The sequence below is a fragment of the Euprymna scolopes genome, chromosome 31 (genome assembly GCF_053919585.1).
Source record: "Euprymna scolopes isolate OS-2025 chromosome 31, ASM5391958v1, whole genome shotgun sequence".
Classification (NCBI taxonomy): domain Eukaryota; kingdom Metazoa; phylum Mollusca; class Cephalopoda; order Sepiida; family Sepiolidae; genus Euprymna; species Euprymna scolopes.
Genome location: NC_136512.1, coordinates 22,844,537 through 22,857,100, shown reverse-complemented (window position 1 = coordinate 22,857,100; position 12,564 = coordinate 22,844,537). Strand labels below are relative to the sequence as shown.

The following is a 12,564-nucleotide window of genomic DNA, read 5'->3' as shown; positions in this document are numbered from 1 at the left end:
AAAAGGAAACTGTCTGCTAGAGCCACCAGGAATATTGTAAGAAGTGTTAATGCAAATCCAACCACCACTACTAAGGACATTTTAGAAAATCTGGAGTCTTCTGGCATAAAAATATCAAGGCAAACATTGCAAAGGACTCTGCATGAAAATGGTCTGAAAGGAAGAAGACCAAGAAGGACTCCATTGCACACCGGAAAACACCTTGCAGCACGTGTAAAGTTTACTAGGAACCATGTGAATTCTCCAGAGTCCGTTTTCTCAAGTATTTTGTGGACTGACGAAACAAAAATTGAATTGTTTGGCCATATGGATGCTTCTTATGTTTGGAGGAAGAAAGGAGAAGCTTACAACCCAAAGAACACCATACCCACGGTGAAACATGGTGGTGGTAGCCTAATGTTTTGGGGCTCCTTTTCGGCTAGTGGTCCAGGTAGTTTGGTCAAGATAGATGGAACCATGAAGAAGGAGCAATATTTGGAGATACTCCAGAAAAACATTAGACAGGATGCGGAGAAGCTCCATTTAGGACCAAACTGGGTCCTTCAACAGGATAATGATCCAAAACATACTGCCAAAATAGTCAAGAAATGGTTTGAGGATAATCAAATTAATGTTTTGGAATGGCCTAGCCAGAGTCCCGACCTGAACCCTATCGAAAACCTCTGGCACATATTGAAAACTGAGGTTAAAAAGCGGAAACCTAGAAATTTGAGGGATTTGGAGAACTACTGCATTGAAGAATGGTCAAAAATCAGTGTTGATGCTTGTAAAAACCTTGTTGATAAATATCCAAAACGGTTACAGGCAGTTATTAAGAATAAAGGGCATGCTATTGACTATTAGTAAGAGGGGTATGAATAATTTTGAACTAGTGCCATTATTGTTTTTCTTTGTATAATGTTTCAAACTTGCATAATTTATTTATTTGTTGAGTTTAAATTAAATGCTTATGCTTGATTTATTGTTTGAAATCCCTTTAATATTGTCTACCTTCTGGTTTGAGCAATATTCTTATAGAAATCTCAAAGATCCGAGGGGTATGAATAATATCGGGCACAAGTGTATATGCAGATATATATACATATATATACATATATATATATACAAATATATACATATATATACAGATATATATATATATACAGATATATATATATACAGATATATATATACAGATATATATATATATACAGATATATATACACATATACAAATATATACATATATGTATATGCACATATATATATATATACACACACACATATATATATATATATATATATATATATATATATACACCATAGTTTCGCTAATACTGTTTAAAATACTTTTATTCTCTGACTGAAGTAGGTAAATAGTATTGTAATCATTTTCTCTCTCTATATATATATTTATATGTTTATATATGTCTTATGATATTATTTGTTGTTTTTACTGTGTCTAGTTATTAACTAGGTTAGGAAAAAAACATAACAATTAATGGTATATTGAAATAATTTTTAAAATTAAATGAGCTGGGAAAATACTTCGAACACAATAACTCCATAGCAATTTTGCCGATGACATAATTAGTGGGGATATGCGATCCTTTTTTTATTAATTACTTATAAAAGTCGTATATCCACAGAATTTGTAAAAGATTTGATTTCCTTAACGGTTATTCCTCGCGATACCTCTTTAAGAGCATCCCACAACTCATATTTGCTCTTAGTATAGAGACGTCGCTTCATGATACTCCAAAGTTCTTAATTGGGTTCAAATCTCGTGACTTCCCCGGCCACTCCATCTTCCAAAGCCCAGCGAACTCCAGTTGTTGCAAATACTCTTTGCTTTTGTTTGCTGCATGCGAGGGACAATTATCCTGCATAAAAATAATGGTTCTTCTGAACGTCAACCTTTGCTTCTGCAGCCCTGTTTCAAAATGCTCCTAAACAAAGTTATGTAAGCATTTGACGCCATTTTTTCGCCTTTTTGGACTCTCCATTGGCGAACTAATATACCTCCGATAATCACCGCCCAAATCATTATCCCACCATCACCTTTTTGGCGTCTTTAACCCTGATGATAATGTCGTCCATCTAGGACCCACCCCTTGCTCCAACCATCTGGGCCATCAAGAATGACACGCACTTCATCAGTGAACAAAACTTTGGAAACATCCGTTTTCATGTTATCCTTTGTCAATTTATATCGGTTTTGTATGTGATGTTGCTTTAATGGCGGCTTTGCCACAGCTAAACAGATTTGCAACTTCTTACAGAAGGCGATATCGAGTACTTTTTGTGATATTCTACAATCCGGTTTGATCAAAGATTTCTCGACTTGTCTGTCCAGGGTTCTTAACAACTTCACGTTTAATTTGGAGTAGAGAACGGCGTGAAGCAACTGTAGATTTACATTTATCAGCTCTCTTATTTATCTTTGTAGGGTTCTTGACGAAGTTCTTCACAGATTGGTGGTACCGTCATATCATTTTCGATATTTCGAGGGTATGTTTACCTATTGCTAACTATTCTGTAATAGTACTCTTTTCAGAACCACTCAAACCACTTTTCCCACCCATTTTATTCATGAAACAAACTGCCTTCTTAATAATTAGGCACGCCTTATATACCGTGGATTCAGCAATTACGATGTTGTTTACATTGCGCGGGACAGTGCAAAAAATTTCACAGTACGCACAGCTCAGCATTGGCAACCTTTCCGAAGCTGTTGATACGAAACTACCGGTATTTCCTGAATCTGGTAAAAAAAATGTTATCTCGTTAATAATTTGACAGTCAGTATATATATATATATATATATATATATATATATATATATATATACATATATATATATATATATATATATACATATATATATATATATATACATACATACATACATATATATATATATATACATACATATATATATATATATATACATACATATATATATATATATATATATACATATATATATATATATATATACATACATATATATATATATACATACATATATACATATATATATACATATATATACATATATATACATGCATACATATATACATACATATATATACATACATATATATATATATATATATATATATATATATTATGCATTGATATTGATTTGTTTTCACTTTTTTTAAATGTTAAAAATTCTCACTTACATAATGCTTTGTATGAATCTATTAATAACTGATGCCAAGAATTAGTTCAAATACGCCGACGCTTTTAGAGTTTTATATTAAAAAAATCGTTGACAAAAATGTACTCACAAGAGTATTCCTTGGGAATTCGATAAGGCTATAAGGGTATTTTGTGTAGTTCTTTATTCTTTAGCTAAAAATATTCCTCTTCCGGGTTTTCCCTTGAAGAAGATGCTGGTAATTTTATGTTGAAGCTGTAAGTTGTGAATGTATTGCTTCTATAACATCTTTCTCTCCTTTTACATATTTGTATGGCACTTTTATCTACTGAAAGAAGCTGACAAGTATCTTTAAGCAATATTTGCACCCCTGATCCTTTAGGTATTTACGGTCCTCAACTAACATCTGAAAATCAGATTTTATTTATCGTAAAAACTCCGTTTTAATGGATTAATATAAAATGCACTCAAGTTACAAATAAAATAGGAAAATTTCTTACATATTTAATACTGTTTAATTATAGATATTGTTTTTTGATATAAGGTTATCTCACAAAAACATTGGAAAAACAAATAGAAATACTCTTCCGTGTAAGAGAACACGTGCAAATGATGTGCTGAATCTTGCAATGTTTATTGCATTTGACAAGATAGTCGCTACAATTGAAATCTATGAGTTTGCAAGAACAAGATTAAATAGCATACTGAATCCAGGTTTTCGACCCAAAATTGTTATCGGGGGGCAGGAAGAGATTTTTTTATTTATTTGTTTTGCATTCTTGAAGCAAAGAATATTCACCTTATTTAAAAAAATTAATCACTTCATCTAATAGAGGTTAACATGGATTGCCGACTTTCCAATTATCCATTACTTCCTTTGCTGTTAATTTGGAAATAGCAAAATTTGAAAGCTGGAAATTAGTATTTGTTTAAAAAAAACAACATTGGATTATTTTCTGTAAAATAGAGGCTCCGTTTTATTTAATTGTGACGATGGACCCGAAAATATAACTACATTTTTACTGCAAGTAAAAATTGCAGATTTTTCAATCATCCATAATAAAATACCGACAAAAATGTATTATTTTTAAAATATAATCATCCATTGACACGTGTTTTGTCGTCTACGACTCATCAGAGTGGCTAAATCTAGCGAATGGATAATTATATTTTAAAAATAATATATATACCGCACCCCATGTGGGGGTATCATGTTGGTTAAAAGGAAAATTATTCCCAACTCGCATTTAGGTAAAAATGCACTTTCGTAAATAATTAAATTCATTCAAAACATATCGCTAAAACCAAAACAAAAAACATCCACACACACACACACACACACACACACACACACACACACACACACACACATATATATATATATATTATCAGAAATTAAATTACACATTACTTTAACAAATATTTTTTTATATAAAATCGAAAGAATTTGAATCCAACGCATTAATTTAAAATTTTAAATTAACGCATTAATTTAGAGATACTTCCGAGATACGTTCGTAAACAGGTGTTTAATGAATAAACACTAATTTGAAATATATAAACAAATAATTTCTATTTTAATAATTTACTCTACTTTAAGAAAAAACTTTAAATATATTCATGATAATTAAAAGCATAGAAATAAACACGGAAGTCATTATGCTCGTTTAGAACAAAGATTAGATCCTTAACAGGTTTTAGCAAATAAACAATAACTTTACGAATATAAACAAATCAGATTAAGTATAATTTTTCACCTGTATAGTTTAAATAGTTAAGTCTATTATTATGAAACCTTGGGCTGATATTCGTAAGAATGAAAACCTTAAACAAGACACTTATTATAAAAAACGGTAATTTAAAGGCGTATAATTCCTACAGATTAACAGCATATTTTTTACATAGGCATAATCACTTATCAAGGCCAAAGACAACTCGAGGATAAGGTTAAGTGTGTGCAGTAGTCAATTGGACAATATAGCAATCGTTAGTAGTAGAAATTCGGTAAATTTGTTAACTTAAGTGGAACAGCTCATCAAGAACTTGTTTACGTTGGACTTGAAGAAAGCCATATTGGAAAGCAGGAAAACGGAAGGCAATTCCACATGCGTGCACTTCGTAGAAAGAAGCTTTGTTCATGGAATCTACGTTTAGGTTTAGGTACAGATAAAGCCTTGACGGGAATTATTGATAGCTTTTTCAGCTAGACGAGTGTTTCTTATAAATATCAAATAAATAAAACGACGTGTGTAAATAGTTCTTTCTAAAATAAATTTTACAATATGGTATTTTATTACATTTTGACTTTGGTGATTTCAGCAAATTTCTAAAGAAAAAGAATAATATTTCTTGAATATTTATTTTAAAGTTTTTTTTTTGTATTATTTTATGTTTGTTAGAACAGGGTTTTATTAAGCGACGCAGCTTGCCAGTAACAATCATATCGCGATAAACATTTCGATGTATTTGGGGTTTTAGTTTAATTGTCAATAGAATAAAAAGTTTCAGTGAAAAACATTTTTTGAATCAATTTTTGACATTATTTTGCAACTTTTTTAAGCGAGATTATCTACAGTTTAAATATCGATGTACCCGTTTATATATATATATATATATATATATATATATATATATATATATATATATATATATATGCGTGTGTATGTATGTATATATGTGTCTATATATATGTGTGTATATATATATATATATATGTTTGTCTATATATATGTGTGTGTATATATATATGTACATATATATGTATATATACATATATATATGCATATATATCTATATATACATATATACACAATCATATATATATTTGTGCGTGATTAAAACATATTTATTCCCCGGTTTCGTTAAAGCGTCCGGTTTAGGATGTCCGGTTTCGCAAAAGCACTTTATCCATACCGACGTTATAGGCAAGATTTATAAATAAACATAATATAACGATAATATAAAATATACAATTAAAAAAAAATGAAGATAATTGTATTGGTTTCAAAATCTGTAGTAAAAGCAACATTTTTATTGCATTAAAAACGCAAAATGTATTGATTCTTTTTTTCTTTTTTGAGCGTTCATTATACAATACAATTAGTAAACTGGAAGTTGGTCACGGCTGCGAGTATGGATACGTCAATTAATTTACAGTAAATAACGATAAGATAATCCTTTAAAACAAAAAAGCGTTTTCAAGAAACAAATAAAAAAAATTACCTATTTACGTTATATTAAAATAAAATATTTTATTTGCACGCTATATATTAAAACATGTTTCTTCGTCTTCCTTGTGTCTTCTTTTTTATCCAATTTATTAAAAGTTGTCTGCTTACATTTTATTAACGGTTATTATAATCATCAGAGCTTGACATACTCCAGTATTTTATATCAGTTGCCGGTCGCGCACGAACCGAAATCCTGGTTTATAATTACATAAGTTACTATTATTGTTTAATGGATGTTTTTATTTTCTTGTTGTTTTTTTAAACAAGCGTTGAAACTATTTGGCCATATTTTTAACGAAAACTGAACTAATATTTAACAGATTTAAGATTTTAATTTATTCTTAAGCTGTTATACATGAAAGGAAGCAATTCAGATTGATTCCATTTGTAGAATTAAAATAAATACAACATTTGTCAGCAAAGCTGTAAATAGATTAACTTACATTCTTCACTGGCCCTTTTCTTGGAATTTTTATTAAATCAAATCTATTTTCCTTATATAATACATAACCAAGTGAAACGTAAAAGATCAAGATCCAACGACGCAAGTAATGTCAGTCAGCACCAAGGAGGTTCTCTTGCATGGCACGACTTTCTGAGGTTGAGCAACAAAGAGGAATGCGATTGTTTCATTAGTAAAAAAAATGGTACAGACAAAAGAGGGATTCTGAAACAAGTGCAAAAAAAGAGAAATTCGCTTGGAGAAACAGAGGTCAGAATATTACAGACGGGAAGATTTGGACAACTTCACGCAATATCGAATTATCATCGATCATACGATCAACTGCAGTATATACTGTTTTTCCTTGACCATGGAAATGGTTAGCATCCACAGATGAAAACGCACGACCCCAACAAGCAGAGAACCCCCACCCATACACAATAGAGATCCCTAGATGTAAGAAAGCCTTCTACTCCAATATATTCTTCCCCAGAAATGCTAGACTTTGGAATTCTCTTTCGGTTTATAAATTTACTAACAGAGTAGCTGTATAATAATTTGGTGGTTTATAAATTTACTAACAGAGGAGCCGTATAATAATTTGATGCTTTATAAATTTATTAACAGAGGAGCTGTATAATAATTTGGTGGTTTATAAATTTATTTACAGAGGAGTTATATAATAATTTGATGGTTTGTAAATTATTAACAGAGGAGTTATATAATAATTTGGTGCTTTATAAATTTTATTAACAGAGGAGCTGTATAATAATTTGATGCTTTATAAATTTATTAACAGAGGAGCTGTATAATAATTTGATGCTTTATAAATTTATTAACAGAGGAGTTGTATAATAATTTGATGCTTTATAAATTTATTAACAGAGGAGTTATATAATAATTTGGTGCTTTATAAATTTATTAACAAAGGATCTGTATAATAATTTGATGATTTATAAATTTATTAACAGAGGAGTTATATAATAATGTGATGCTTTATAAATTTATTAACAGAGGAACTGTATAATAATTTGATGCTTTATAAATTTACTAGCAGGGGTACCCGGCGTTGCTCGGATGTTTCGAGGTGTGTGCGGTTTTGAGTAAATGATGCTTTATAAATTTATTAACAAATGAGCTGTATAATAATTTGATGCTTTATGAATTTATTAACAGAGGAGCTGTATAATAATTTGATGCTTTATAAATTTATTAACAGAGGAGCTGTATAATAAGTTGATGCTTTTTAAATTTATTAACAGAGAAGCTGTACAATAATTTGGTGGTTTATAAATTTATTAACAGAGGAGCTGTATAATAATTTTATGGTTTATAAATTTATTAACAGAGGAGCTGTATAATAATTTGATGGTTTATAAAGTTATTGCATCACAGTTTGAAGGAAAAATCGTTTTAATTCCAAGATTGAAAATTGTTTTATTTAGAGGAGACAATATTCCGTTTGGCAGATTTCACTTTCCTATAAATTAGCATTTGCTATGACTGTTCATAAGTCTCCAGCACAGACTTTAAAGAAAGGTTGTTAGTTTACATAGAAAACCCTGTCTTTCAACATAGACTCCGATATGTTGCACTTCGTAGAGTTAAGCGGAAGCATGACATAAAAGTGTTTTTAAAACACTCAAATTGTACAAAATATATTGTAAATTAAAGCGTATTGACTTTATTTTTATTGACCCTATTATTAAGATATACTGCACTAAATAAAAAAAAGGTCTTTATTTGCGTGTTTGCGAAAAGAACACTTTTAGCTTGTTGGACTTGACTCAAATATCCCAAAGTGTGGTACATTTAATATTTATTTCACCCAAATGTGGTGGAAATTTACAATGCTTTTGCAACTCTTTATTTTCGTGGCAAAAACTGCAGCAACTTTCTAATTTCATCTACTTCTTATCTTCAGGAAGATACAATGGCTATTTTGAATGGAGTGGTTTAGACAAGTAAGATATGGCACTTGCACTAGTAATACCCCCTTATTTTAAACCGTTTATTAGTAGAAACATATTTAAGTGCACTGGATAATCCATAAATGTTTACGCCACTACTGTCGAGTGATTTATTTTTTATGTCAGCATGAATAAAATGGGACGAGAATTATCAGACGGTAAATGATATTTCTGTATTTACGTATACGTTGTACTGCAAAAGTTTCCTCGTGTAATTAAAATAGATTTAAACGACTAGTTATTAGAGATCGTGCACTGGTACAAAACTGATGATGTTTCTTGGGATCTTAGCAATAATAATTTCCCCAGATTTTCAGTATTTTTTGCGTTTTCTGATTCTTGTTTCAAATCAGTTGGTGTTTATCTCAGCAGCCTCTTGCCGTTGCGGTCTTTTTGATAACAACCCGGTGTTTTTTTTTGTTTTTTTTTGTAGATTGTAGGTCACAGTACGCCTGTCATGTTCCAATAATCTTTGTGCCCTTGAGATAATGTTATCGCTCACTTTCTCAAGCATTTCACGGACATTAAGTAACTAAATCAGATTTGGGGTTTATATTTACTCTATATGTTAGTGAACAATTCCAGAAAACGGATGAGTATGGACAAGTTAAGACAAATGAAAACATCAAGCGTTTGTTGCTGAACAGTCATGTTTAATTAAACGTTGAATTGAACAATCTTAACCTGACAATGTGCTACAATTTGTTCGTATTTTATTACATTTTCACCTAAACAAAGCACAGTGCCACTTTGATGTAGGGGGCTACTATCTGTGACATCAATTTCAGGGATACTATGTAGGGAGTTGAGCAGCAAGATGCATGTTTACATTACAATTGCATTTCTGCATGTCAGTACAATCGGAGAAACAGGAATACATAAGTAAATACAAGTTCTATCAGTTCTGGGGAAGAAATTATTATATTAATAGTTTTTTTTTAATCTGGCGATCTCTATTGTGTAGTGGTGTAATTTTATTGCTTGTCGGGTTTGTCGGAGGTATTTGCATAGAGGGGGTAGAAGGGCTTGTAGTTAGTCAGAGCATATACCGTAAAAATACTTGTAAAACAGGTAGAGAGATGCAACATTTCGTCGATTGGACTGACGCTGACACCTCGCTGACAGATCGGGGGAAATTATGCGTGCATCTCTCTTTTGAAACCTGCCCAGATGTGAAAGAATAGTCGCAGATGCGCCAGCCCAAATGTGACAACAATACTCATTACAGGGTCGAATGTTGGCCATGTAGAGTGTAAGTAACTTTCTGGCACGGTAAAGAAAGTCCACCTTTTTCGTAGCGTCAGATGCTGCAATCAAAGACCATTGCCTCTGTTGCAATCTTTTGGTCCATGTAGGGGCAACCCTATATATCAAATGACTCTCACTATCTAGCTCCCATTTCCCACCTCGCGGGGGCTGGTCCCCTTTTTCACTCCCCCTCTCCACATTAAAAAAACGGTCTTGTGCCTGATTTGCTCAGTGGGGAAGCAAATAAATACACCCCATTTTTTCGTAACAACCGCAGCAATGCCGTCGATGTATCTGCTAAAACTCATGTTCCCTGGGAACGTTCAGTCGAAGAGTTTGAACGAAAGACGTTCAGGTAATGCATCTTTAGTCATACCTATTCGTGGTCAAGAAGGTTTGTTATAATTATTAAAAGAAACAATCTTAGTCTTGGCAGCATTGAACGTTACCATCCATTTTTGTCCCCATTCCTCTACAGACTGGAGGTCTTCCTCTAGAGTTTCCTCCATTGCCTTGCATATGTGTGTATTCGTCTTCCCCTTGTGCCCGTTATAGCGTGTTGAGTCATCAGCAAATATCCCCTTGTCAGAGACAATTTTATCACGGAGATCATTTATAAATATCAGGAATAATAAGTGGTCAAGTGCACTCGTATTAACATCATATTGTTTTGATGTACAACCATCGAGGACAACCTGGATATTTCTCTTCTTAAAGAAGGATTTAATTATGTTAAGTAATTTGTCCACTGATACCATATGATCTGATTTTCCTATAAGACCATTGTGGCATACCCTGTCAAAAGTCTAAGATATATATTGAGCTAATACCTTATCTTCCCATGCTTTGTCCAGTGTATGGTATATACGTTCATAGATTACACTTAGGATATCTGCAGTAGAAAGGGTTTGCCTACATGCATATTGTTGGTCGGTTGGAAAGTTAGCAACTGTAAGTTGACAACTAGCGCTTGATTAATTATGGTCTCAAATATTTTGGCGAAAAGAGGGAGGGGGCTAATGGGGGCATAATTTAATGAGTCAGTTCTTTGGCAAGAATTCATATGAACTGGTAACACAGAAACAGTTTTCTAGGATCCAGGAAAGAAAGAATCGTAGAAGCATTTGCTGTATCGAAAGTAATAAAAAATGTAGGTAACAAAAGTGACGGCGTCTTTGTCTATTTCATCGAGTACGAAATCAAGAAAAGAAAGAGAAAAAGAAAAACTATCATCTATACAATTAATTTTATCAATAAACATATGACTTTAATTTGCATATGATAACAGTAACCGCTGTAGAAAGGACGAATAGAAAAGCACAGATCAGTCGTTTTTGAACAGCTGGAATAGCGAAAGAGGCAAATAGAGATAAAGAGAGAGAATGAACGGTGAAATTGAAGTCAGGAATTGACATAAACTTATAGATTAAAACGCAGTGAGTTAAAGTCCAACTTATACAAAGCTTTGTGCGTCAGCCTATAAATTATCCATATCTCTTTTAATAGTAACGTTCTATTCTCTAAATAAATATCCCACTAATTATTATTCTTGAATGCCCTTTGTACTTGATAAATGGTGTACCATCAGATTATGTAAACTAGGAAACACTTTCTATTCGAGAGATTAAATGCGGCAAAATCTCTCTCAGTGTACCAGAATGTGCGCCAGTCTTTTTTCGTTAAACATCAATATATATATATATATATATATATATATATATATATATATATATATATATATATATATATATATATATATATATATATATATGTTGACATACGGCATAATGACGTTGACACACCGGTTCCCGTCAGATCACCGAAGTTAAGCAAAGTTGAGCCTGGTCATTACTAAAATGGTTGACCAATTTGGGAAGACCAGGTGCTGTATGTAGAAGGACGTCGACACCTTCTTGCAAAAAAGTTGCAAAAACCTAACGTCATCATCTCTTTTAACAAGGATATAGATTCGACTGGGAACCGCTTGTGAATTTCATACTCCTATGAAACTTCCTCCTTCGGCGGAAGCCGGTTAAAGTCTGAGTAGGGTTGTGCCGACAGCACATATATTAGCTTATATAACCGAAATGCATTCTGCTTAATCTAATTCTGTAATTAAATAAATTATTATTTTACGTAGGATTTTAGAGTTTGCTTTTGTACATTTAGCTGTATTGATTTTGTTTTCAATTCACAAAACTTCAAATGTGGGTCAGTTATATATTAAAGGAATTGTTATTTGCTAAATTAGGTCACATATTTAAGAAACAACTTCGGTTATTTTTCTGTCAGGCCTAATTTGTTAGCCATGCACTTCCACCTATAATATATATATATATATATATATATGTGTGTGTGTGTGTGTGTGTTTGTGTGTGTGTGTATATATAATCATCCGTATTAGTACTGTTTCGTTGTATAATACGTCATCTGTGTGGCTAGAAAAGCACGTTTCTACAGCCAGGAATTTAAACTTTATATATATCCTTTTTTTTAATCTCCTGTATTTTTTTTGCTAAACTCAGTATTG

The 12,564-nt window shown here is 31.8% G+C and overlaps 1 pseudogene; it reads left to right on the top strand.

Annotated features, from left to right (window-relative positions):
* Nucleotides 1-11,809: 11,809 nt before the first annotated feature.
* Nucleotides 11,810-11,928, top strand: LOC145256043 (5S ribosomal RNA; annotated as a pseudogene).
* Nucleotides 11,929-12,564: the final 636 nt, after the last annotated feature.